The following is a 25,691-nucleotide window of genomic DNA, read 5'->3' as shown; positions in this document are numbered from 1 at the left end:
GTGAATGCTATGTTGTGTGTCGTCCTATCTCAGTGAATGCTATGTTGTGTGTCGTCCTATCTCAGTGAATGCTATGTTTAGTGCCGTCCTATCTCAGTGAATGCTATGTTTAGTGTCGTCCTATCTCAGTGAATGCTATGTTTAGGTTCGTCCTATCTCAGTGAATGCTATGTTGTGTGTCGTCCTATCTCAGTGAATGCTATGTTGTGTGTCGTCCTATCTCAGTGAATGCTATATTTAGTGCCGTCCTATCTCAGTGAATGCTATGTTTAGTGCCGTCCTATCTCAGTGAATGCTATGTTGTGTGTCGTCCTATCTCAGTGAATGCTATGTTTAGTGCCGTCCTATCTCAGTGAATGTTATGTTGTGTGTCGTCCTATCTCAGTGAATGCTATGTTTAGTGCCGTCCTATCTCAGTGAATGCTATGTTTAGTGTCGTCCTATCTCAGTGAATGCTATGTTGTGTGTCGTCCTATCTCAGTGAATGCTATGTTGTGTGTCGTCCTATCTCAGTGAATGCTATGTTGTGTGCCGTCCTATCTCAGTGAATGCTATGTTTAGTGTCGTCCTATCTCAGTGAATGCTATGTTGTGTGTCGTCCTATCTCAGTGAGTGCTATGCTGTGTGTCGTCCTATATCAGTGAATGCTATGTTTAGTGTCGTCCTATCTCAGTGAATGCTATGTTTAGTGTCGTCCTATCTCAGTGAATGCTATATTTAGTGCCGTCCTATCTCAGTGAATGCTATGTTTAGTGCCGTCCTATCTCAGTGAATGCTATGTTGTGTGTCGTCCTATCTCAGTGAATGCTATGTTTAGTGCCGTCCTATCTCAGTGAATGTTATGTTGTGTGTCGTCCTATCTCAGTGAATGCTATATTTAGTGCCGTCCTATCTCAGTGAATGCTATGTTTAGTGCCGTCCTATCTCAGTGAATGCTATGTTGTGTGTCGTCCTATCTCAGTGAATGCTATGTTTAGTGCCGTCCTATCTCAGTGAATGTTATGTTGTGTGTCGTCCTATCTCAGTGAATGCTATGTTTAGTGCCGTCCTATCTCAGTGAATGCTATGTTTAGTGTCGTCCTATCTCAGTGAATGCTATGTTGTGTGTCGTCCTATCTCAGTGAATGCTATGTTGTGTGTCGTCCTATCTCAGTGAATGCTATATTTAGTGCCGTCCTATCTCAGTGAATGCTATGTTTAGTGCCGTCCTATCTCAGTGAATGCTATGTTGTGTGTCGTCCTATCTCAGTGAATGCTATGTTTAGTGCCGTCCTATCTCAGTGAATGTTATGTTGTGTGTCGTCCTATCTCAGTGAATGCTATGTTTAGTGCCGTCCTATCTCAGTGAATGCTATGTTTAGTGTCGTCCTATCTCAGTGAATGCTATGTTGTGTGTCGTCCTATCTCAGTGAATGCTATGTTGTGTGTCGTCCTATCTCAGTGAATGCTATGTTGTGTGCCGTCCTATCTCAGTGAATGCTATGTTTAGTGTCGTCCTATCTCAATGAATGCTATGTTGTGTGTCGTCCTATCTCAGTGAGTGCTATGCTGTGTGTCGTCCTATATCAGTGAATGCTATGTTTAGTGTCGTCCTATCTCAGTGAATGCTATGTTTAGTGTCGTCCTATCTCAGTGAATGCTATGTTGTGTGTCGTCCTATCTCAGTGAATGCTATATTTAGTGCCGTCCTATCTCAGTGAATGCTATGTTTAGTGCCGTCCTATCTCAGTGAATGCTATGTTGTGTGTCGTCCTATCTCAGTGAATGCTATGTTTAGTGCCGTCCTATCTCAGTGAATGTTATGTTGTGTGTCGTCCTATCTCAGTGAATGCTATGTTTAGTGCCGTACTATCTCAGTGAATGCTATGTTTAGTGTCGTCCTATCTCAGTGAATGCTATGTTGTGTGTCGTCCTATCTCAGTGAATGCTATGTTGTGTGCCGTCTTCTCCCAGTGAATGCTATATTTAGTGCCGTCCTATCTCAGTGAATGCTATGTTTAGTGTCGTCCTATCTCAGTGAATGCTATGTTGTGTGCCGTCCTATCTCAGTGAATGCTATGTTTAGTGCCGTCCTATCTCAGTGAATGCTATGTTGTGTGTCGTCCTATCTCAGTGAATGCTATGTTTAGTGTCGTCCTATCTCAGTGAATGCTATGTTTAGTGTCGTCCTATCTCAGTGAATGCTATGTTGTGTGCCGTCCTATCTCAGTGAATGCTATATTTAGTGTCGTCCTATCTCAGTGAATGCTATGTTGTGTGTCGTCCTATCTCAGTGAATGCTATGTTGTGTGCCGTCCTATCTCAGTGAATGCTATATTTAGTGTCGTCCTATCTCAGTGAATGCTTTGTTGTGTGTCGTCCTATCTCAGTGAATGCTATGTTGTGTGCCGTCCTATCTCAGTGAATGCTATATTTAGTGTCGTCCTATCTCAGTGAATGCTATGTTTAGTGTCGTCCTATCTCAGTGAATGCTATGTTTAGTGCCGTCCTATCTCAGTGAATGCTATGTTTAGTGTCGTCCTATCTCAGTGAATGCTATATTTAGTGCCGTCCTATCTCAGTGAATGCTATGTTGTGTGTCGTCCTATCTCAGTGAATGCTATGTTTAGTGTCGTCCTATCTCAGTGAATGCTATGTTTAGTGCCGTCCTATCTCAGTGAATGCTATGTTGTGTGTCGTCCTATCTCAGTGAATGCTATGTTTAGTGTCGTCCTATCTCAGTGAATGCTATATTGTGTGTCGTCCTATCTCAGTGAATGCTATGTTGTGTGTCGTCCTATCTCAGTGAATGCTATGTTGTGTGTCGTCCTATCTCAGTGAATGCTATGTTTAGTGCCGTCCTATCTCAGTGAATGCTATGTTTAGTGTCGTCCTATCTCAGTGAATGCTATGTTTAGGTTCGTCCTATCTCAGTGAATGCTATGTTGTGTGTCGTCCTATCTCAGTGAATGCTATGTTGTGTGTCGTCCTATCTCAGTGAATGCTATATTTAGTGCCGTCCTATCTCAGTGAATGCTATGTTTAGTGCCGTCCTATCTCAGTGAATGCTATGTTGTGTGTCGTCCTATCTCAGTGAATGCTATGTTTAGTGCCGTCCTATCTCAGTGAATGTTATGTTGTGTGTCGTCCTATCTCAGTGAATGCTATGTTTAGTGCCGTCCTATCTCAGTGAATGCTATGTTTAGTGTCGTCCTATCTCAGTGAATGCTATGTTGTGTGTCGTCCTATCTCAGTGAATGCTATGTTGTGTGTCGTCCTATCTCAGTGAATGCTATGTTGTGTGCCGTCCTATCTCAGTGAATGCTATGTTTAGTGTCGTCCTATCTCAGTGAATGCTATGTTGTGTGTCGTCCTATCTCAGTGAGTGCTATGCTGTGTGTCGTCCTATATCAGTGAATGCTATGTTTAGTGTCGTCCTATCTCAGTGAATGCTATGTTTAGTGTCGTCCTATCTCAGTGAATGCTATATTTAGTGCCGTCCTATCTCAGTGAATGCTATGTTTAGTGCCGTCCTATCTCAGTGAATGCTATGTTGTGTGTCGTCCTATCTCAGTGAATGCTATGTTTAGTGCCGTCCTATCTCAGTGAATGTTATGTTGTGTGTCGTCCTATCTCAGTGAATGCTATATTTAGTGCCGTCCTATCTCAGTGAATGCTATGTTTAGTGCCGTCCTATCTCAGTGAATGCTATGTTGTGTGTCGTCCTATCTCAGTGAATGCTATGTTTAGTGCCGTCCTATCTCAGTGAATGTTATGTTGTGTGTCGTCCTATCTCAGTGAATGCTATGTTTAGTGCCGTCCTATCTCAGTGAATGCTATGTTTAGTGTCGTCCTATCTCAGTGAATGCTATGTTGTGTGTCGTCCTATCTCAGTGAATGCTATGTTGTGTGTCGTCCTATCTCAGTGAATGCTATATTTAGTGCCGTCCTATCTCAGTGAATGCTATGTTTAGTGCCGTCCTATCTCAGTGAATGCTATGTTGTGTGTCGTCCTATCTCAGTGAATGCTATGTTTAGTGCCGTCCTATCTCAGTGAATGTTATGTTGTGTGTCGTCCTATCTCAGTGAATGCTATGTTTAGTGCCGTCCTATCTCAGTGAATGCTATGTTTAGTGTCGTCCTATCTCAGTGAATGCTATGTTGTGTGTCGTCCTATCTCAGTGAATGCTATGTTGTGTGTCGTCCTATCTCAGTGAATGCTATGTTGTGTGCCGTCCTATCTCAGTGAATGCTATGTTTAGTGTCGTCCTATCTCAATGAATGCTATGTTGTGTGTCGTCCTATCTCAGTGAGTGCTATGCTGTGTGTCGTCCTATATCAGTGAATGCTATGTTTAGTGTCGTCCTATCTCAGTGAATGCTATGTTTAGTGTCGTCCTATCTCAGTGAATGCTATGTTGTGTGTCGTCCTATCTCAGTGAATGCTATATTTAGTGCCGTCCTATCTCAGTGAATGCTATGTTTAGTGCCGTCCTATCTCAGTGAATGCTATGTTGTGTGTCGTCCTATCTCAGTGAATGCTATGTTTAGTGCCGTCCTATCTCAGTGAATGTTATGTTGTGTGTCGTCCTATCTCAGTGAATGCTATGTTTAGTGCCGTACTATCTCAGTGAATGCTATGTTTAGTGTCGTCCTATCTCAGTGAATGCTATGTTTAGTGTCGTCCTATCTCAGTGAATGCTATGTTGTGTGTCGTCCTATCTCAGTGAATGCTATGTTGTGTGCCGTCTTATCTCAGTGAATGCTATATTTAGTGCCGTCCTATCTCAGTGAATGCTATGTTGTGTGTCGTCCTATCTCAGTGAATGCTATGTTGTGTGTCGTCCTATCTCAGTGAATGCTATGTTGTGTGTCGTCCTATCTCAGTGAATGCTATGTTTAGTGCCGTCCTATCTCAGTGAATGCTATGTTTAGTGCCGTCCTATCTCAGTGAATGCTATGTTGTGTGTCGTCCTATCTCAGTGAATGCTATGTTTAGTGTCGTCCTATCTCAGTGAATGCTATGTTTAGTGTCGTCCTATCTCAGTGAATGCTATGTTGTGTGCCGTCTTCTCCCAGTGAATGCTATATTTAGTGCCGTCCTATCTCAGTGAATGCTATGTTTAGTGTCGTCCTATCTCAGTGAATGCTATGTTGTGTGCCGTCCTATCTCAGTGAATGCTATGTTTAGTGCCGTCCTATCTCAGTGAATGCTATGTTGTGTGTCGTCCTATCTCAGTGAATGCTATGTTTAGTGTCGTCCTATCTCAGTGAATGCTATGTTTAGTGTCGTCCTATCTCAGTGAATGCTATGTTGTGTGCCGTCCTATCTCAGTGAATGCTATATTTAGTGTCGTCCTATCTCAGTGAATGCTATGTTGTGTGTCGTCCTATCTCAGTGAATGCTATGTTGTGTGCCGTCCTATCTCAGTGAATGCTATATTTAGTGTCGTCCTATCTCAGTGAATGCTATGTTTAGTGTCGTCCTATCTCAGTGAATGCTATATTTAGTGCCGTCCTATCTCAGTGAATGCTATGTTGTGTGTCGTCCTATCTCAGTGAATGCTATGTTGTGTGTCGTCCTATCTCAGTGAATGCTATGTTTAGTGCCGTCCTATCTCAGTGAATGCTATGTTTAGTATCGTCCTATCTCAGTGAATGCTATGCTGTGTGTCGTCCTATCTCAGTGAATGCTATGTTGTGTGTCGTCCTATCTCAGTGAATGCTATGTTGTGTGTCGTCCTATCTCAGTGAATGCTTTGTTGTGTGTCGTCCTATCTCAGTGAATGCTATGTTGTGTGCCGTCCTATCTCAGTGAATGCTATATTTAGTGTCGTCCTATCTCAGTGAATGCTTTGTTGTGTGTCGTCCTATCTCAGTGAATGCTATGTTGTGTGCCGTCCTATCTCAGTGAATGCTATATTTAGTGTCGTCCTATCTCAGTGAATGCTATGTTGTGTGTCGTCCTATCTCAGTGAATGCTATGTTTAGTGCCGTCGTATCTCAGTGAATGCTATGTTTAGTGTCGTCCTATCTCAGTGAATGCTATATTTAGTGCCGTCCTATCTCAGTGAATGCTATGTTGTGTGTCGTCCTATCTCAGTGAATGCTATGTTTAGTGTCGTCCTATCTCAGTGAATGCTATGTTTAGTGCCGTCCTATCTCAGTGAATGCTATGTTGTGTGTCGTCCTATCTCAGTGAATGCTATGTTTAGTGTCGTCCTATCTCAGTGAATGCTATATTGTGTGTCGTCCTATCTCAGTGAATGCTATGTTGTGTGTCGTCCTATCTCAGTGAATGCTATGTTGTGTGCCGTCCTATCTCAGTGAATGCTATGTTTAGTGCCGTCCTATCTCAGTGAATGCTATGTTTAGTGTCGTCCTATCTCAGTGAATGCTATGTTTAGTGTCGTCCTATCTCAGTGAATGCTATGTTGTGTGTCGTCCTATCTCAGTGAATGCTATGTTGTGTGTCGTCCTATCTCAGTGAATGCTATATTTAGTGCCGTCCTATCTCAGTGAATGCTATGTTTAGTGCCGTCCTATCTCAGTGAATGCTATGTTGTGTGTCGTCCTATCTCAGTGAATGCTATGTTTAGTGCCGTCCTATCTCAGTGAATGTTATGTTGTGTGTCGTCCTATCTCAGTGAATGCTATGTTTAGTGCCGTCCTATCTCAGTGAATGCTATGTTTAGTGTCGTCCTATCTCAGTGAATGCTATGTTGTGTGTCGTCCTATCTCAGTGAATGCTATGTTGTGTGTCGTCCTATCTCAGTGAATGCTATGTTGTGTGCCGTCCTATCTCAGTGAATGCTATATTTAGTGTCGTCCTATCTCAGTGAATGCTATGTTTAGTGTCGTCCTATCTCAGTGAATGCTATATTTAGTGCCGTCCTATCTCAGTGAATGCTATGTTGTGTGTCGTCCTATCTCAGTGAATGCTATGTTGTGTGTCGTCCTATCTCAGTGAATGCTATGTTGTGTGTCGTCCTATCTCAGTGAGTGCTATGCTGTGTGTCGTCCTATATCAGTGAATGCTATGTTTAGTGTCGTCCTATCTCAGTGAATGCTATGTTTAGTGTCGTCCTATCTCAGTGAATGCTATGTTGTGTGTCGTCCTATCTCAGTGAATGCTATATTTAGTGCCGTCCTATCTCAGTGAATGCTATGTTTAGTGCCGTCCTATCTCAGTGAATGCTATGTTGTGTGTCGTCCTATCTCAGTGAATGCTATGTTTAGTGCCGTCCTATCTCAGTGAATGTTATGTTGTGTGTCGTCCTATCTCAGTGAATGCTATGTTTAGTGCCGTACTATCTCAGTGAATGCTATGTTTAGTGTCGTCCTATCTCAGTGAATGCTATGTTTAGTGTCGTCCTATCTCAGTGAATGCTATGTTGTGTGTCGTCCTATCTCAGTGAATGCTATGTTGTGTGCCGTCTTATCTCAGTGAATGCTATATTTAGTGCCGTCCTATCTCAGTGAATGCTATGTTGTGTGTCGTCCTATCTCAGTGAATGCTATGTTGTGTGTCGTCCTATCTCAGTGAATGCTATGTTGTGTGTCGTCCTATCTCAGTGAATGCTATGTTTAGTGCCGTCCTATCTCAGTGAATGCTATGTTTAGTGCCGTCCTATCTCAGTGAATGCTATGTTGTGTGTCGTCCTATCTCAGTGAATGCTATGTTTAGTGTCGTCCTATCTCAGTGAATGCTATGTTTAGTGTCGTCCTATCTCAGTGAATGCTATGTTGTGTGCCGTCTTCTCCCAGTGAATGCTATATTTAGTGCCGTCCTATCTCAGTGAATGCTATGTTTAGTGTCGTCCTATCTCAGTGAATGCTATGTTGTGTGCCGTCCTATCTCAGTGAATGCTATGTTTAGTGCCGTCCTATCTCAGTGAATGCTATGTTGTGTGTCGTCCTATCTCAGTGAATGCTATGTTTAGTGTCGTCCTATCTCAGTGAATGCTATGTTTAGTGTCGTCCTATCTCAGTGAATGCTATGTTGTGTGCCGTCCTATCTCAGTGAATGCTATATTTAGTGTCGTCCTATCTCAGTGAATGCTATGTTGTGTGTCGTCCTATCTCAGTGAATGCTATGTTGTGTGCCGTCCTATCTCAGTGAATGCTATATTTAGTGTCGTCCTATCTCAGTGAATGCTATGTTTAGTGTCGTCCTATCTCAGTGAATGCTATATTTAGTGCCGTCCTATCTCAGTGAATGCTATGTTGTGTGTCGTCCTATCTCAGTGAATGCTATGTTGTGTGTCGTCCTATCTCAGTGAATGCTATGTTTAGTGCCGTCCTATCTCAGTGAATGCTATGTTTAGTATCGTCCTATCTCAGTGAATGCTATGCTGTGTGTCGTCCTATCTCAGTGAATGCTATGTTGTGTGTCGTCCTATCTCAGTGAATGCTATGTTGTGTGTCGTCCTATCTCAGTGAATGCTTTGTTGTGTGTCGTCCTATCTCAGTGAATGCTATGTTGTGTGCCGTCCTATCTCAGTGAATGCTATATTTAGTGTCGTCCTATCTCAGTGAATGCTTTGTTGTGTGTCGTCCTATCTCAGTGAATGCTATGTTGTGTGCCGTCCTATCTCAGTGAATGCTATATTTAGTGTCGTCCTATCTCAGTGAATGCTATGTTGTGTGTCGTCCTATCTCAGTGAATGCTATGTTTAGTGCCGTCGTATCTCAGTGAATGCTATGTTTAGTGTCGTCCTATCTCAGTGAATGCTATATTTAGTGCCGTCCTATCTCAGTGAATGCTATGTTGTGTGTCGTCCTATCTCAGTGAATGCTATGTTTAGTGTCGTCCTATCTCAGTGAATGCTATGTTTAGTGCCGTCCTATCTCAGTGAATGCTATGTTGTGTGTCGTCCTATCTCAGTGAATGCTATGTTTAGTGTCGTCCTATCTCAGTGAATGCTATATTGTGTGTCGTCCTATCTCAGTGAATGCTATGTTGTGTGTCGTCCTATCTCAGTGAATGCTATGTTGTGTGCCGTCCTATCTCAGTGAATGCTATGTTTAGTGCCGTCCTATCTCAGTGAATGCTATGTTTAGTGTCGTCCTATCTCAGTGAATGCTATGTTTAGTGTCGTCCTATCTCAGTGAATGCTATGTTGTGTGTCGTCCTATCTCAGTGAATGCTATGTTGTGTGTCGTCCTATCTCAGTGAATGCTATATTTAGTGCCGTCCTATCTCAGTGAATGCTATGTTTAGTGCCGTCCTATCTCAGTGAATGCTATGTTGTGTGTCGTCCTATCTCAGTGAATGCTATGTTTAGTGCCGTCCTATCTCAGTGAATGTTATGTTGTGTGTCGTCCTATCTCAGTGAATGCTATGTTTAGTGCCGTCCTATCTCAGTGAATGCTATGTTTAGTGTCGTCCTATCTCAGTGAATGCTATGTTGTGTGTCGTCCTATCTCAGTGAATGCTATGTTGTGTGTCGTCCTATCTCAGTGAATGCTATGTTGTGTGCCGTCCTATCTCAGTGAATGCTATATTTAGTGTCGTCCTATCTCAGTGAATGCTATGTTTAGTGTCGTCCTATCTCAGTGAATGCTATATTTAGTGCCGTCCTATCTCAGTGAATGCTATGTTGTGTGTCGTCCTATCTCAGTGAATGCTATGTTGTGTGTCGTCCTATCTCAGTGAATGCTATGTTTAGTGCCGTCCTATCTCAGTGAATGCTATGTTTAGTATCGTCCTATCTCAGTGAATGCTATGCTGTGTGTCGTCCTATCTCAGTGAATGCTATGTTGTGTGTCGTCCTATCTCAGTGAATGCTATGTTGTGTGTCGTCCTATCTCAGTGAATGCTTTGTTGTGTGTCGTCCTATCTCAGTGAATGCTATGTTGTGTGCCGTCCTATCTCAGTGAATGCTATATTTAGTGTCGTCCTATCTCAGTGAATGCTTTGTTGTGTGTCGTCCTATCTCAGTGAATGCTATGTTGTGTGCCGTCCTATCTCAGTGAATGCTATATTTAGTGTCGTCCTATCTCAGTGAATGCTATGTTGTGTGTCGTCCTATCTCAGTGAATGCTATGTTTAGTGCCGTCCTATCTCAGTGAATGCTATGTTTAGTGTCGTCCTATCTCAGTGAATGCTATATTTAGTGCCGTCCTATCTCAGTGAATGCTATGTTGTGTGTCGTCCTATCTCAGTGAATGCTATGTTTAGTGCCGTCCTATCTCAGTGAATGCTATGTTGTGTGTCGTCCTATCTCAGTGAATGCTATGTTTAGTGTCGTCCTATCTCAGTGAATGCTATATTGTGTGTCGTCCTATCTCAGTGAATGCTATGTTGTGTGTCGTCCTATCTCAGTGAATGCTATGTTGTGTGTCGTCCTATCTCAGTGAATGCTATGTTTAGTGCCGTCCTATCTCAGTGAATGCTATGTTTAGTGTCGTCCTATCTCAGTGAATGCTATGTTTAGTGTCGTCCTATCTCAGTGAATGCTATGTTGTGTGCCGTCCTATCTCAGTGAATGCTATGTTTAGTATCGTCCTATCTCAGTGAATGCTATGTTGTGTGTCGTCCTATCTCAGTGAATGCTATGTTTAGTGCCGTCCTATCTCAGTGAATGTTATGTTGTGTGTCGTCCTATCTCAGTGAATGCTATGTTTAGTGCCGTCCTATCTCAGTGAATGCTATGTTTAGTGTCGTCCTATCTCAGTGAATGCTATGTTTAGTGTCGTCCTATCTCAGTGAATGCTATGTTGTGTGTCGTCCTATCTCAGTGAATGCTATGTTGTGTGCCGTCTTATCTCAGTGAATGCTATATTTAGTGCCGTCCTATCTCAGTGAATGCTATGTTGTGTGTCGTCCTATCTCAGTGAATGCTATGTTGTGTGTCGTCCTATCTCAGTGAATGCTATCTTGTGTGTCGTCCTATCTCAGTGAATGCTATGTTTAGTGCCGTCCTATCTCAGTGAATGCTATGTTTAGTGCCGTCCTATCTCAGTGAATGCTATGTTTAGTGTCGTCCTATCTCAGTGAATGCTATGTTTAGTGTCGTCCTATCTCAGTGAATGCTATGTTGTGTGTCGTCCTATCTCAGTGAATGCTATGTTGTGTGCCGTCTTCTCCCAGTGAATGCTATATTTAGTGCCGTCCTATCTCAGTGAATGCTATGTTTAGTGTCGTCCTATCTCAGTGAATGCTATGTTGTGTGCCGTCCTATCTCAGTGAATGCTATGTTTAGTGCCGTCCTATCTCAGTGAATGCTATGTTGTGTGTCGTCCTATCTCAGTGAATGCTATGTTTAGTGTCGTCCTATCTCAGTGAATGCTATGTTTAGTGTCGTCCTATCTCAGTGAATGCTATGTTGTGTGCCGTCCTATCTCAGTGAATGCTATATTTAGTGTCGTCCTATCTCAGTGAATGCTATGTTGTGTGTCGTCCTATCTCAGTGAATGCTATGTTGTGTGCCGTCCTATCTCAGTGAATGCTATATTTAGTGTCGTCCTATCTCAGTGAATGCTTTGTTGTGTGTCGTCCTATCTCAGTGAATGCTATGTTGTGTGCCGTCCTATCTCAGTGAATGCTATATTTAGTGTCGTCCTATCTCAGTGAATGCTATGTTTAGTGTCGTCCTATCTCAGTGAATGCTATGTTTAGTGCCGTCCTATCTCAGTGAATGCTATGTTTAGTGTCGTCCTATCTCAGTGAATGCTATATTTAGTGCCGTCCTATCTCAGTGAATGCTATGTTGTGTGTCGTCCTATCTCAGTGAATGCTATGTTTAGTGTCGTCCTATCTCAGTGAATGCTATGTTTAGTGCCGTCCTATCTCAGTGAATGCTATGTTGTGTGTCGTCCTATCTCAGTGAATGCTATGTTTAGTGTCGTCCTATCTCAGTGAATGCTATATTGTGTGTCGTCCTATCTCAGTGAATGCTATGTTGTGTGTCGTCCTATCTCAGTGAATGCTATGTTGTGTGTCGTCCTATCTCAGTGAATGCTATGTTTAGTGCCGTCCTATCTCAGTGAATGCTATGTTTAGTGTCGTCCTATCTCAGTGAATGCTATGTTTAGGTTCGTCCTATCTCAGTGAATGCTATGTTGTGTGTCGTCCTATCTCAGTGAATGCTATGTTGTGTGTCGTCCTATCTCAGTGAATGCTATATTTAGTGCCGTCCTATCTCAGTGAATGCTATGTTTAGTGCCGTCCTATCTCAGTGAATGCTATGTTGTGTGTCGTCCTATCTCAGTGAATGCTATGTTTAGTGCCGTCCTATCTCAGTGAATGTTATGTTGTGTGTCGTCCTATCTCAGTGAATGCTATGTTTAGTGCCGTCCTATCTCAGTGAATGCTATGTTTAGTGTCGTCCTATCTCAGTGAATGCTATGTTGTGTGTCGTCCTATCTCAGTGAATGCTATGTTGTGTGTCGTCCTATCTCAGTGAATGCTATGTTGTGTGCCGTCCTATCTCAGTGAATGCTATGTTTAGTGTCGTCCTATCTCAGTGAATGCTATGTTGTGTGTCGTCCTATCTCAGTGAGTGCTATGCTGTGTGTCGTCCTATATCAGTGAATGCTATGTTTAGTGTCGTCCTATCTCAGTGAATGCTATGTTTAGTGTCGTCCTATCTCAGTGAATGCTATATTTAGTGCCGTCCTATCTCAGTGAATGCTATGTTTAGTGCCGTCCTATCTCAGTGAATGCTATGTTGTGTGTCGTCCTATCTCAGTGAATGCTATGTTTAGTGCCGTCCTATCTCAGTGAATGTTATGTTGTGTGTCGTCCTATCTCAGTGAATGCTATATTTAGTGCCGTCCTATCTCAGTGAATGCTATGTTTAGTGCCGTCCTATCTCAGTGAATGCTATGTTGTGTGTCGTCCTATCTCAGTGAATGCTATGTTTAGTGCCGTCCTATCTCAGTGAATGTTATGTTGTGTGTCGTCCTATCTCAGTGAATGCTATGTTTAGTGCCGTCCTATCTCAGTGAATGCTATGTTTAGTGTCGTCCTATCTCAGTGAATGCTATGTTGTGTGTCGTCCTATCTCAGTGAATGCTATGTTGTGTGTCGTCCTATCTCAGTGAATGCTATATTTAGTGCCGTCCTATCTCAGTGAATGCTATGTTTAGTGCCGTCCTATCTCAGTGAATGCTATGTTTAGTGTCGTCCTATCTCAGTGAATGCTATGTTTAGTGCCGTCCTATCTCAGTGAATGTTATGTTGTGTGTCGTCCTATCTCAGTGAATGCTATGTTTAGTGTCGTCCTATCTCAGTGAATGCTTTGTTTAGTGTCGTCCTATCTCAGTGAATGCTATGTTGTGTGTCGTCCTATCTCAGTGAATGCTATGTTGTGTGTCGTCCTATCTCAGTGAATGCTATGTTGTGTGCCGTCCTATCTCAGTGAATGCTATGTTTAGTGTCGTCCTATCTCAGTGAATGCTATGTTGTGTGTCGTCCTATCTCAGTGAGTGCTATGCTGTGTGTCGTCCTATATCAGTGAATGCTATGTTTAGTGTCGTCCTATCTCAGTGAATGCTATGTTTAGTGTCGTCCTATCTCAGTGAATGCTATGTTGTGTGTCGTCCTATCTCAGTGAATGCTATATTTAGTGCCGTCCTATCTCAGTGAATGCTATGTTTAGTGCCGTCCTATCTCAGTGAATGCTATGTTGTGTGTCGTCCTATCTCAGTGAATGCTATGTTTAGTGCCGTCCTATCTCAGTGAATGTTATGTTGTGTGTCGTCCTATCTCAGTGAATGCTATGTTTAGTGCCGTACTATCTCAGTGAATGCTATGTTTAGTGTCGTCCTATCTCAGTGAATGCTATGTTTAGTGTCGTCCTATCTCAGTGAATGCTATGTTGTGTGTCGTCCTATCTCAGTGAATGCTATGTTGTGTGCCGTCTTATCTCAGTGAATGCTATATTTAGTGCCGTCCTATCTCAGTGAATGCTATGTTGTGTGTCGTCCTATCTCAGTGAATGCTATGTTGTGTGTCGTCCTATCTCAGTGAATGCTATGTTGTGTGTCGTCCTATCTCAGTGAATGCTATGTTTAGTGCCGTCCTATCTCAGTGAATGCTATGTTTAGTGCCGTCCTATCTCAGTGAATGCTATGTTTAGTGTCGTCCTATCTCAGTGAATGCTATGTTTAGTGTCGTCCTATCTCAGTGAATGCTATGTTTAGTGTCGTCCTATCTCAGTGAATGCTATGTTGTGTGCCGTCTTCTCCCAGTGAATGCTATATTTAGTGCCGTCCTATCTCAGTGAATGCTATGTTTAGTGTCGTCCTATCTCAGTGAATGCTATGTTGTGTGCCGTCCTATCTCAGTGAATGCTATGTTTAGTGCCGTCCTATCTCAGTGAATGCTATGTTGTGTGTCGTCCTATCTCAGTGAATGCTATGTTTAGTGTCGTCCTATCTCAGTGAATGCTATGTTTAGTGTCGTCCTATCTCAGTGAATGCTATGTTGTGTGCCGTCCTATCTCAGTGAATGCTATATTTAGTGTCGTCCTATCTCAGTGAATGCTATGTTGTGTGTCGTCCTATCTCAGTGAATGCTATGTTGTGTGCCGTCCTATCTCAGTGAATGCTATATTTAGTGTCGTCCTATCTCAGTGAATGCTATGTTTAGTGTCGTCCTATCTCAGTGAATGCTATATTTAGTGCCGTCCTATCTCAGTGAATGCTATGTTGTGTGTCGTCCTATCTCAGTGAATGCTATGTTGTGTGTCGTCCTATCTCAGTGAATGCTATGTTTAGTGCCGTCCTATCTCAGTGAATGCTATGTTTAGTATCGTCCTATCTCAGTGAATGCTATGCTGTGTGTCGTCCTATCTCAGTGAATGCTATGTTGTGTGTCGTCCTATCTCAGTGAATGCTATGTTGTGTGTCGTCCTATCTCAGTGAATGCTTTGTTGTGTGTCGTCCTATCTCAGTGAATGCTATGTTGTGTGCCGTCCTATCTCAGTGAATGCTATATTTAGTGTCGTCCTATCTCAGTGAATGCTTTGTTGTGTGTCGTCCTATCTCAGTGAATGCTATGTTGTGTGCCGTCCTATCTCAGTGAATGCTATATTTAGTGTCGTCCTATCTCAGTGAATGCTATGTTGTGTGTCGTCCTATCTCAGTGAATGCTATGTTTAGTGCCGTCCTATCTCAGTGAATGCTATGTTTAGTGTCGTCCTATCTCAGTGAATGCTATATTTAGTGCCGTCCTATCTCAGTGAATGCTATGTTGTGTGTCGTCCTATCTCAGTGAATGCTATGTTTAGTGTCGTCCTATCTCAGTGAATGCTATGTTTAGTGCCGTCCTATCTCAGTGAATGCTATGTTGTGTGTCGTCCTATCTCAGTGAATGCTATGTTTAGTGTCGTCCTATCTCAGTGAATGCTATATTGTGTGTCGTCCTATCTCAGTGAATGCTATGTTGTGTGTCGTCCTATCTCAGTGAATGCTATGTTGTGTGCCGTCCTATCTCAGTGAATGCTATGTTTAGTGCCGTCCTATCTCAGTGAATGCTATGTTTAGTGTCGTCCTATCTCAGTGAATGCTATGTTTAGTGTCGTCCTATCTCAGTGAATGCTATGTTGTGTGTCGTCCTATCTCAGTGAATGCTATGTTGTGTGTCGTCCTATCTCAGTGAATGCTATATTTAGTGCCGTCCTATCTCAGTGAATGCTATGTTTAGTGCCGTCCTATCTCAGTGAATGCTATGTTGTGTGTCGTCCTATCTCAGTGAATGCTATGTTTAGTGCCGTCCTATCTCAGTGAATGTTATGTTGTGTGTCGTCCTATCTCAGTGAATGCTATGTTTAGTGCCGTCCTATCTCAGTGAATGCTATGTTTAGTGTCGTCCTATCTCAGTGAATGCTATGTTGTGTGTCGTCCTATCTCAGTGAATGCTATGTTGTGTGTCGTCCTATCTCAGTGAATGCTATGTTGTGTGCCGTCCTATCTCAGTGAATGCTATATTTAGTGTCGTCCTATCTCAGTGAATGCTATGTTTAGTGTCGTCCTATCTCAGTGAATGCTATATTTAGTGCCGTCCTATCTCAGTGAATGCTATGTTGTGTGTCGTCCTATCTCAGTGAATGCTATGTTGTGTGTCGTCCTATCTCAGTGAATGCTATGTTTAGTGCCGTCCTATCTCAGTGAATGCTATGTTTAGTATCGTCCTATCTCAGTGAATGCTATGCTGTGTGTCGTCCTATCTCAGTGAATGCTATGTTGTGTGTCGTCCTATCTCAGTGAATGCTATGTTGTGTGTCGTCCTATCTCAGTGAATGCTTTGTTGTGTGTCGTCCTATCTCAGTGAATGCTATGTTGTGTGCCGTCCTATCTCAGTGAATGCTATATTTAGTGTCGTCCTATCTCAGTGAATGCTTTGTTGTGTGTCGTCCTATCTCAGTGAATGCTATGTTTAGTGCCGTCCTATCTCAGTGAATGCTATATTTAGTGTCGTCCTATCTCAGTGAATGCTATGTTGTGTGTCGTCCTATCTCAGTGAATGCTATGTTTAGTGCCGTCCTATCTCAGTGAATGCTATGTTTAGTGTCGTCCTATCTCAGTGAATGCTATATTTAGTGCCGTCCTATCTCAGTGAATGCTATGTTGTGTGTCGTCCTATCTCAGTGAATGCTATGTTTAGTGCCGTCCTATCTCAGTGAATGCTATGTTGTGTGTCGTCCTATCTCAGTGAATGCTATGTTTAGTGTCGTCCTATCTCAGTGAATGCTATATTGTGTGTCGTCCTATCTCAGTGAATGCTATGTTGTGTGTCGTCCTATCTCAGTGAATGCTATGTTGTGTGTCGTCCTATCTCAGTGAATGCTATGTTTAGTGCCGTCCTATCTCAGTGAATGCTATGTTTAGTGTCGTCCTATCTCAGTGAATGCTATGTTTAGTGTCGTCCTATCTCAGTGAATGCTATGTTGTGTGTCGTCCTATCTCAGTGAATGCTATGTTGTGTGTCGTCCTATCTCAGTGAATGCTATATTTAGTGCCGTCCTATCTCAGTGAATGCTATGTTTAGTGCCGTCCTATCTCAGTGAATGCTATGTTGTGTGTCGTCCTATCTCAGTGAATGCTATGTTTAGTGCCGTCCTATCTCAGTGAATGTTATGTTGTGTGTCGTCCTATCTCAGTGAATGCTATGTTTAGTGCCGTCCTATCTCAGTGAATGCTATGTTTAGTGTCGTCCTATCTCAGTGAATGCTATGTTGTGTGTCGTCCTATCTCAGTGAATGCTATGTTGTGTGTCGTCCTATCTCAGTGAATGCTATGTTGTGTGCCGTCCTATCTCAGTGAATGCTATGTTTAGTGTCGTCCTATCTCAGTGAATGCTATGTTGTGTGTCGTCCTATCTCAGTGAGTGCTATGCTGTGTGTCGTCCTATATCAGTGAATGCTATGTTTAGTGTCGTCCTATCTCAGTGAATGCTATGTTTAGTGTCGTCCTATCTCAGTGAATGCTATGTTGTGTGTCGTCCTATCTCAGTGAATGCTATATTTAGTGCCGTCCTATCTCAGTGAATGCTATGTTTAGTGCCGTCCTATCTCAGTGAATGCTATGTTGTGTGTCGTCCTATCTCAGTGAATGCTATGTTTAGTGTCGTCCTATCTCAGTGAATGCTATGTTGTGTGTCGTCCTATCTCAGTGAATGCTATGTTGTGTGCCGTCTTATCTCAGTGAATGCTATATTTAGTGCCGTCCTATCTCAGTGAATGCTATGTTGTGTGTCGTCCTATCTCAGTGAATGCTATGTTGTGTGTCGTCCTATCTCAGTGAATGCTATGTTGTGTGTCGTCCTATCTCAGTGAATGCTATGTTTAGTGCCGTCCTATCTCAGTGAATGCTATGTTTAGTGCCGTCCTATCTCAGTGAATGCTATGTTTAGTGTCGTCCTATCTCAGTGAATGCTATGTTTAGTGTCGTCCTATCTCAGTGAATGCTATGTTTAGTGTCGTCCTATCTCAGTGAATGCTATGTTGTGTGCCGTCTTCTCCCAGTGAATGCTATATTTAGTGCCGTCCTATCTCAGTGAATGCTATGTTTAGTGTCGTCCTATCTCAGTGAATGCTATGTTGTGTGCCGTCCTATCTCAGTGAATGCTATGTTTAGTGCCGTCCTATCTCAGTGAATGCTATGTTGTGTGTCGTCCTATCTCAGTGAATGCTATGTTTAGTGTCGTCCTATCTCAGTGAATGCTATGTTTAGTGTCGTCCTATCTCAGTGAATGCTATGTTTAGTGCCGTCCTATCTCAGTGAATGCTATATTTAGTGTCGTCCTATCTCAGTGAATGCTATGTTGTGTGTCGTCCTATCTCAGTGAATGCTATGTTGTGTGCCGTCCTATCTCAGTGAATGCTATATTTAGTGTCGTCCTATCTCAGTGAATGCTATGTTTAGTGTCGTCCTATCTCAGTGAATGCTATATTTAGTGCCGTCCTATCTCAGTGAATGCTATGTTGTGTGTCGTCCTATCTCAGTGAATGCTATGTTGTGTGTCGTCCTATCTCAGTGAATGCTATGTTTAGTGCCGTCCTATCTCAGTGAATGCTATGTTTAGTGTCGTCCTATCTCAGTGAATGCTATGTTGTGTGTCGTCCTATCTCAGTGAATGCTATGTTGTGTGTCGTCCTATCTCAGTGAATGCTATGTTGTGTGTCGTCCTATCTCAGTGAATGCTTTGTTGTGTGTCGTCCTATCTCAGTGAATACTATGTTGTGTGCCGTCCTATCTCAGTGAATGCTATATTTAGTGTCGTCCTATCTCAGTGAATGCTTTGTTGTGTGTCGTCCTATCTCAGTGAATGCTATGTTGTGTGCCGTCCTATCTCAGTGAATGCTATATTTAGTGTCGTCCTATCTCAGTGAATGCTATGTTTAGTGTCGTCCTATCTCAGTGAATGCTATGTTTAGTGCCGTCCTATCTCAGTGAATGCTATGTTTAGTGTCGTCCTATCTCAGTGAATGCTATATTTAGTGCCGTCCTATCTCAGTGAATGCTATGTTGTGTGTCGTCCTATCTCAGTGAATGCTATGTTTAGTGTCGTCCTATCTCAGTGAATGCTATGTTTAGTGCCGTCCTATCTCAGTGAATGCTATGTTGTGTGTCGTCCTATCTCAGTGAATGCTATGTTTAGTGTCGTCCTATCTCAGTGAATGCTATATTGTGTGTCGTCCTATCTCAGTGAATGCTATGTTGTGTGTCGTCCTATCTCAGTGAATGCTATGTTGTGTGTCGTCCTATCTCAGTGAATGCTATGTTTAGTGCCGTCCTATCTCAGTGAATGCTATGTTTAGTGTCGTCCTATCTCAGTGAATGCTATGTTTAGTGTCGTCCTATCTCAGTGAATGCTATGTTGTGTGTCGTCCTATCTCAGTGAATGCTATGTTTAGTGTCGTCCTATCTCAGTGAATGCTATGTTTAGTGTCGTCCTATCTCAGTGAATGCTATGTTGTGTGTCGTCCTATCTCAGTGAATGCTATGTTGTGTGCCGTCTTATCTCAGTGAATGCTATATTTAGTGCCGTCCTATCTCAGTGAATGCTATGTTGTGTGTCGTCCTATCTCAGTGAATGCTATGTTGTGTGTCGTCCTATCTCAGTGAATGCTATGTTATGTGTCGTCCTATCTCAGTGAATGCTATGTTTAGTGCCGTCCTATCTCAGTGAATGCTATGTTTAGTGCCGTCCTATCTCAGTGAATGCTATGTTTAGTGTCGTCCTATCTCAGTGAATGCTATGTTTAGTGTCGTCCTATCTCAGTGAATGCTATGTTTAGTGTCGTCCTATCTCAGTGAATGCTATGTTGTGTGCCGTCTTCACCCAGTGAATGCTATATTTAGTGCCGTCCTATCTCAGTGAATGCTATGTTTAGTGTCGTCCTATCTCAGTGAATGCTATGTTGTGTGCCGTCCTATCTCAGTGAATGCTATGTTTAGTGCCGTCCTATCTCAGTGAATGCTATGTTGTGTGTCGTCCTATCTCAGTGAATGCTATGTTTAGTGTCGTCCTATCTCAGTGAATGCTATGTTTAGTGTCGTCCTATCTCAGTGAATGCTATGTTGTGTGCCGTCCTATCTCAGTGAATGCTATATTTAGTGTCGTCCTATCTCAGTGAATGCTATGTTGTGTGTCGTCCTATCTCAGTGAATGCTATGTTGTGTGCCGTCCTATCTCAGTGAATGCTATATTTAGTGTCGTCCTATCTCAGTGAATGCTATGTTTAGTGTCGTCCTATCTCAGTGAATGCTATATTTAGTGCCGTCCTATCTCAGTGAATGCTATGTTGTGTGTCGTCCTATCTCAGTGAATGCTATGTTGTGTGTCGTCCTATCTCAGTGAATGCTATGTTTAGTGCCGTCCTATCTCAGTGAATGCTATGTTTAGTGTCGTCCTATCTCAGTGAATGCTATGCTGTGTGTCGTCCTATCTCAGTGAATGCTATGTTGTGTGTCGTCCTATCTCAGTGAATGCTATGTTGTGTGTCGTCCTATCTCAGTGAATGCTTTGTTGTGTGTCGTCCTATCTCAGTGAATGCTATGTTGTGTGCCGTCCTATCTCAGTGAATGCTATATTTAGTGTCGTCCTATCTCAGTGAATGCTTTGTTGTGTGTCGTCCTATCTCAGTGAATGCTATGTTGTGTGCCGTCCTATCTCAGTGAATGCTATATTTAGTGTCGTCCTATCTCAGTGAATGCTATGTTTAGTGTCGTCCTATCTCAGTGAATGCTATGTTTAGTGCCGTCCTATCTCAGTGAATGCTATGTTTAGTGTCGTCCTATCTCAGTGAATGCTATATTTAGTGCCGTCCTATCTCAGTGAATGCTATGTTGTGTGTCGTCCTATCTCAGTGAATGCTATGTTTAGTGTCGTCCTATCTCAGTGAATGCTATGTTTAGTGCCGTCCTATCTCAGTGAATGCTATGTTGTGTGTTGTCCTATCTCAGTGAATGCTATGTTTAGTGTCGTCCTATCTCAGTGAATGCTATATTGTGTGTCGTCCTATCTCAGTGAATGCTATGTTGTGTGTCGTCCTATCTCAGTGAATGCTATGTTGTGTGTCGTCCTATCTCAGTGAATGCTATGTTTAGTGCCGTCCTATCTCAGTGAATGCTATGTTTAGTGTCGTCCTATCTCAGTGAATGCTATGTTTAGTGTCGTCCTATCTCAGTGAATGCTATGTTGTGTGTCGTCCTATCTCAGTGAATGCTATGTTTAGTGTCGTCCTATCTCAGTGAATGCTATGTTTAGTGTCGTCCTATCTCAGTGAATGCTATGTTGTGTGTCGTCCTATCTCAGTGAATGCTATGTTTAGTGCCGTCCTATCTCAGTGAATGCTATGTTGTGTGTCGTCCTATCTCAGTGAATGCTATGTTGTGTGTCGTCCTATCTCAGTGAATGCTATATTGTGTGTCGTCCTATCTCAGTGAATGCTATATTTAGTGCCGTCCTATCTCAGTGAATGCTATGTTGTGTGTCGTCCTATCTCAGTGAATGCTATGTTGTGTGTCGTCCTATCTCAGTGAATGCTATGTTTAGTGCCGTCCTATCTCAGTGAATGCTATGTTGTGTGTCGTCCTATCTCAGTGAATGCTATGTTTAGTGCCGTCCTATCTCAGTGAATGCTATGTTTAGTGCCGTCCTATCTCAGTGAATGCTATGTTGTGTGTCGTCCTATCTCAGTGAATGCTATGTTGTGTGTCGTCCCATCTCAGTGAATGCTATGTTGTGTGTCGTCCTATCTCAGTGAATGCTATGTTTAGTGCCGTCCTATCTCAGTGAATGCTATGTTGTGTGCCGTCCTATCTCAGTGAATGCTATGTTTAGTGCCATCCTATCTCAGTGAATGCTATGTTGTGTGTCGTCCTATCTCAGTGAATGCTAAGTTGTGTGTCGTCCTATCTCAGTGAATGCTATGTTTAGTGCCGTCCTATCTCAGTGAATGCTATGTTGTGTGTCGTCCTATCTCAGTGAATGGTATGTTTAGTGCCGTCCTATCTCAGTGAATGCTATGTTTAGTGCCGTCCTATCTCAGTGAATGTTATGTTGTGTGTCGTCCCATCTCAGTGAATGCTATGTTGTGTGTCGTCCCATCTCAGTGAATGCTATGTTGTGTGTCGTCCTATCTCAGTGAATGCTATGTTTAGTGCCGTCCTATCTCAGTGAATGCTATGTTGTGTGCCGTCCTATCTCAGTGAATGCTATGTTTAGTGCCATCCTATCTCAGTGAATGCTATGTTGTGTGTCGTCCTATCTCAGTGAATGCTATGTTTAGTGTCGTCCTATCTCAGTGAATGCTATGTTGCGTGCCGTCCTATCTCAGTGAATGCTATGTTGTGTGTCGTCCTATCTCAGTGAATGCTATGTTGTGTGCCGTCTTATCTCAGTGAATGCTATGTTGTGTGGCGTCTTATCTCAGTGAATGCTATGTTTAGTGTCGTCCTATCTCAGTGAATGCTATGTTTAGTGCCGTCCTATCTCAGTGAATGCTATGTTTAGTGCCGTCCTATCTCAGTGAATGCTATGTTTAGTGCCGTCCTATCTCAGTGAATGCTATGTTGTGTGTCGTCCTATCTCAGTGAATGCTATGTTTAGTGCCGTCCTATCTCAGTGAATGCTATGTTGTGTGTCGTCCTATCTCAGTGAATGCTATGTTGTGTGTCGTCCTATCTCAGTGAATGCTATATTGTGTGTCGTCCTATCTCAGTGAATGCTATATTTAGTGCCGTCCTATCTCAGTGAATGCTATGTTGTGTGTCGTCCTATCTCAGTGAATGCTATGTTGTGTGTCGTCCTATCTCAGTGAATGCTATGTTTAGTGCCGTCCTATCTCAGTGAATGCTATGTTTAGTGCCGTCCTATCTCAGTGAATGCTATGTTGTGTGTCGTCCTATCTCAGTGAATGCTATGTTGTGTGTCGTCCCATCTCAGTGAATGCTATGTTGTGTGTCGTCCTATCTCAGTGAATGCTATGTTTAGTGCCGTCCTATCTCAGTGAATGCTATGTTGTGTGCCGTCCTATCTCAGTGAATGCTATGTTTAGTGCCATCCTATCTCAGTGAATGCTATGTTGTGTGTCGTCCTATCTCAGTGAATGCTAAGTTGTGTGTCGTCCTATCTCAGTGAATGCTATGTTTAGTGCCGTCCTATCTCAGTGAATGCTATGTTGTGTGTCGTCCTATCTCAGTGAATGGTATGTTTAGTGCCGTCCTATCTCAGTGAATGCTATGTTTAGTGCCGTCCTATCTCAGTGAATGTTATGTTGTGTGTCGTCCCATCTCAGTGAATGCTATGTTGTGTGTCGTCCCATCTCAGTGAATGCTATGTTGTGTGTCGTCCTATCTCAGTGAATGCTATGTTTAGTGCCGTCCTATCTCAGTGAATGCTATGTTGTGTGCCGTCCTATCTCAGTGAATGCTATGTTTAGTGCCATCCTATCTCAGTGAATGCTATGTTGTGTGTCGTCCTATCTCAGTGAATGCTATGTTTAGTGTCGTCCTATCTCAGTGAATGCTATGTTGCGTGCCGTCCTATCTCAGTGAATGCTATGTTGTGTGTCGTCCTATCTCAGTGAATGCTATGTTGTGTGCCGTCTTATCTCAGTGAATGCTATGTTGTGTGGCGTCTTATCTCAGTGAATGCTATGTTTAGTGTCGTCCTATCTCAGTGAATGCTATGTTTAGTGCCGTCCTATCTCAGTGAATGCTATGTTTAGTGCCGTCCTATCTCAGTGAATGCTATGTTTAGTGCCGTCCTATCTCAGTGAATGCTATGTTTAGTGCCGTCCTATCTCAGTGAATGCTATGTTTAGTGTCGTCCTATCTCAGTGAATGCTATGTTGTGTGTCGTCCTATCTCAGTGAATGCTATGTTGTGTGTCTTCCTATCTCAGTGAATGCTATATTTAGTGCCGTCCTATCTCAGTGAATGCTATGTTTAGTGCCGTCCTATCTCAGTGAATGCTATGTTGTGTGTCGTCCTATCTCAGTGAATGCTATGTTTAGTGTCGTCCTATCTCAGTGAATGCTATGTTGTGTGTCGTCCTATCTCAGTGAATGCTATGTTTAGTGCCGTCCTATCTCAGTGAATGCTATGCTGTGTGTCGTCCTATCTCAGTGAATGCTATGTGTAGTGTCGTCCTATCTCAGTGAATGCTATGTTGTGTGTCGTCCTATCTCAGTGAATGTTATGTTGTGTGTCGTCCTATCTCAGTGAATGCTATGTTTAGTGTCGTCCTATCTCAGTGAATGTTATGTTGTGTGTCGTCCTATCTCAGTGAATGCTATGTTGTGTGTCGTCCTATCTCAGTGAATGCTATGTTGTGTGTCGTCCTATCTCAGTGAATGCTATGTTGTGTGTCGTCCTATCTCAGTGAATGTTATGTTGTGTGTCGTCTTATCTCAGTGAATGCTATGTTTAGTGCCGTCCTATCTCAGTGAATGTTATGTTGTGTGTCGTCCCATCTCAGTGAATGCTATGTTGTGTGTCGTCCCATCTCAGTGAATGCTATGTTGTGTGTCGTCCTATCTCAGTGAATGCTATGTTTAGTGCCGTCCTATCTCAGTGAATGCTATGTTGTGTGCCGTCCTATCTCAGTGAATGCTATGTTTAGTGCCATCCTATCTCAGTGAATGCTATGTTGTGTGTCGTCCTATCTCAGTGAATGCTATGTTTAGTGTCGTCCTATCTCAGTGAATGCTATGTTGCGTGCCGTCCTATCTCAGTGAATGCTATGTTGTGTGTCGTCCTATCTCAGTGAATGCTATGTTGTGTGCCGTCTTATCTCAGTGAATGCTATGTTGTGTGGCGTCTTATCTCAGTGAATGCTATGTTTAGTGTCGTCCTATCTCAGTGAATGCTATGTTTAGTGCCGTCCTATCTCAGTGAATGCTATGTTTAGTGCCGTCCTATCTCAGTGAATGCTATGTTTAGTGCCGTCCTATCTCAGTGAATGCTATGTTTAGTGCCGTCCTATCTCAGTGAATGCTATGTTTAGTGTCGTCCTATCTCAGTGAATGCTATGTTGTGTGTCGTCCTATCTCAGTGAATGCTATGTTGTGTGTCTTCCTATCTCAGTGAATGCTATATTTAGTGCCGTCCTATCTCAGTGAATGCTATGTTTAGTGCCGTCCTATCTCAGTGAATGCTATGTTGTGTGTCGTCCTATCTCAGTGAATGCTATGTTTAGTGTCGTCCTATCTCAGTGAATGCTATGTTGTGTGTCGTCCTATCTCAGTGAATGCTATGTTTAGTGCCGTCCTATCTCAGTGAATGCTATGCTGTGTGTCGTCCTATCTCAGTGAATGCTATGTGTAGTGTCGTCCTATCTCAGTGAATGCTATGTTGTGTGTCGTCCTATCTCAGTGAATGTTATGTTGTGTGTCGTCCTATCTCAGTGAATGCTATGTTTAGTGTCGTCCTATCTCAGTGAATGTTATGTTGTGTGTCGTCCTATCTCAGTGAATGCTATGTTGTGTGTCGTCCTATCTCAGTGAATGCTATGTTGTGTGTCGTCCTATCTCAGTGAATGCTATGTTGTGTGTCGTCCTATCTCAGTGAATGTTATGTTGTGTGTCGTCTTATCTCAGTGAATGCTACGTTGTGTGTCGTCCTATCTCAGTGAATGCTATGCTGTGTGTCGTCCTATCTCAGTGAATGTTATGTTGTGTGTCGTCCTATCTCAGTGAATGCTATGTTGTGTGTCGTCCTATCTCAGTGAGTGCTATGTTTAGTGTCGTCCTA

The 25,691-nt window shown here is 42.8% G+C and overlaps 1 protein-coding gene across 1 annotated transcript in view; it reads left to right on the top strand.

Moving 5' to 3' along the window:
- LOC139461750 (uncharacterized) overlaps positions 1-25,691 on the top strand; it is a 33,198-nt gene that overhangs the window by 4,836 nt on the left and 2,671 nt on the right. The gene's annotated exons all lie outside the window — the stretch shown is intronic.

Source organism: Haliotis cracherodii, unplaced genomic scaffold (genome assembly GCF_022045235.1).
Source record: "Haliotis cracherodii isolate W230 unplaced genomic scaffold, xgHalCrac1.p SCAF_15, whole genome shotgun sequence".
NCBI classification, from domain to species: domain Eukaryota; kingdom Metazoa; phylum Mollusca; class Gastropoda; order Lepetellida; family Haliotidae; genus Haliotis; species Haliotis cracherodii.
Note: the sequence above shows the minus strand (reverse complement) of the source record. Positions and strands in the feature narration are given on the sequence as shown.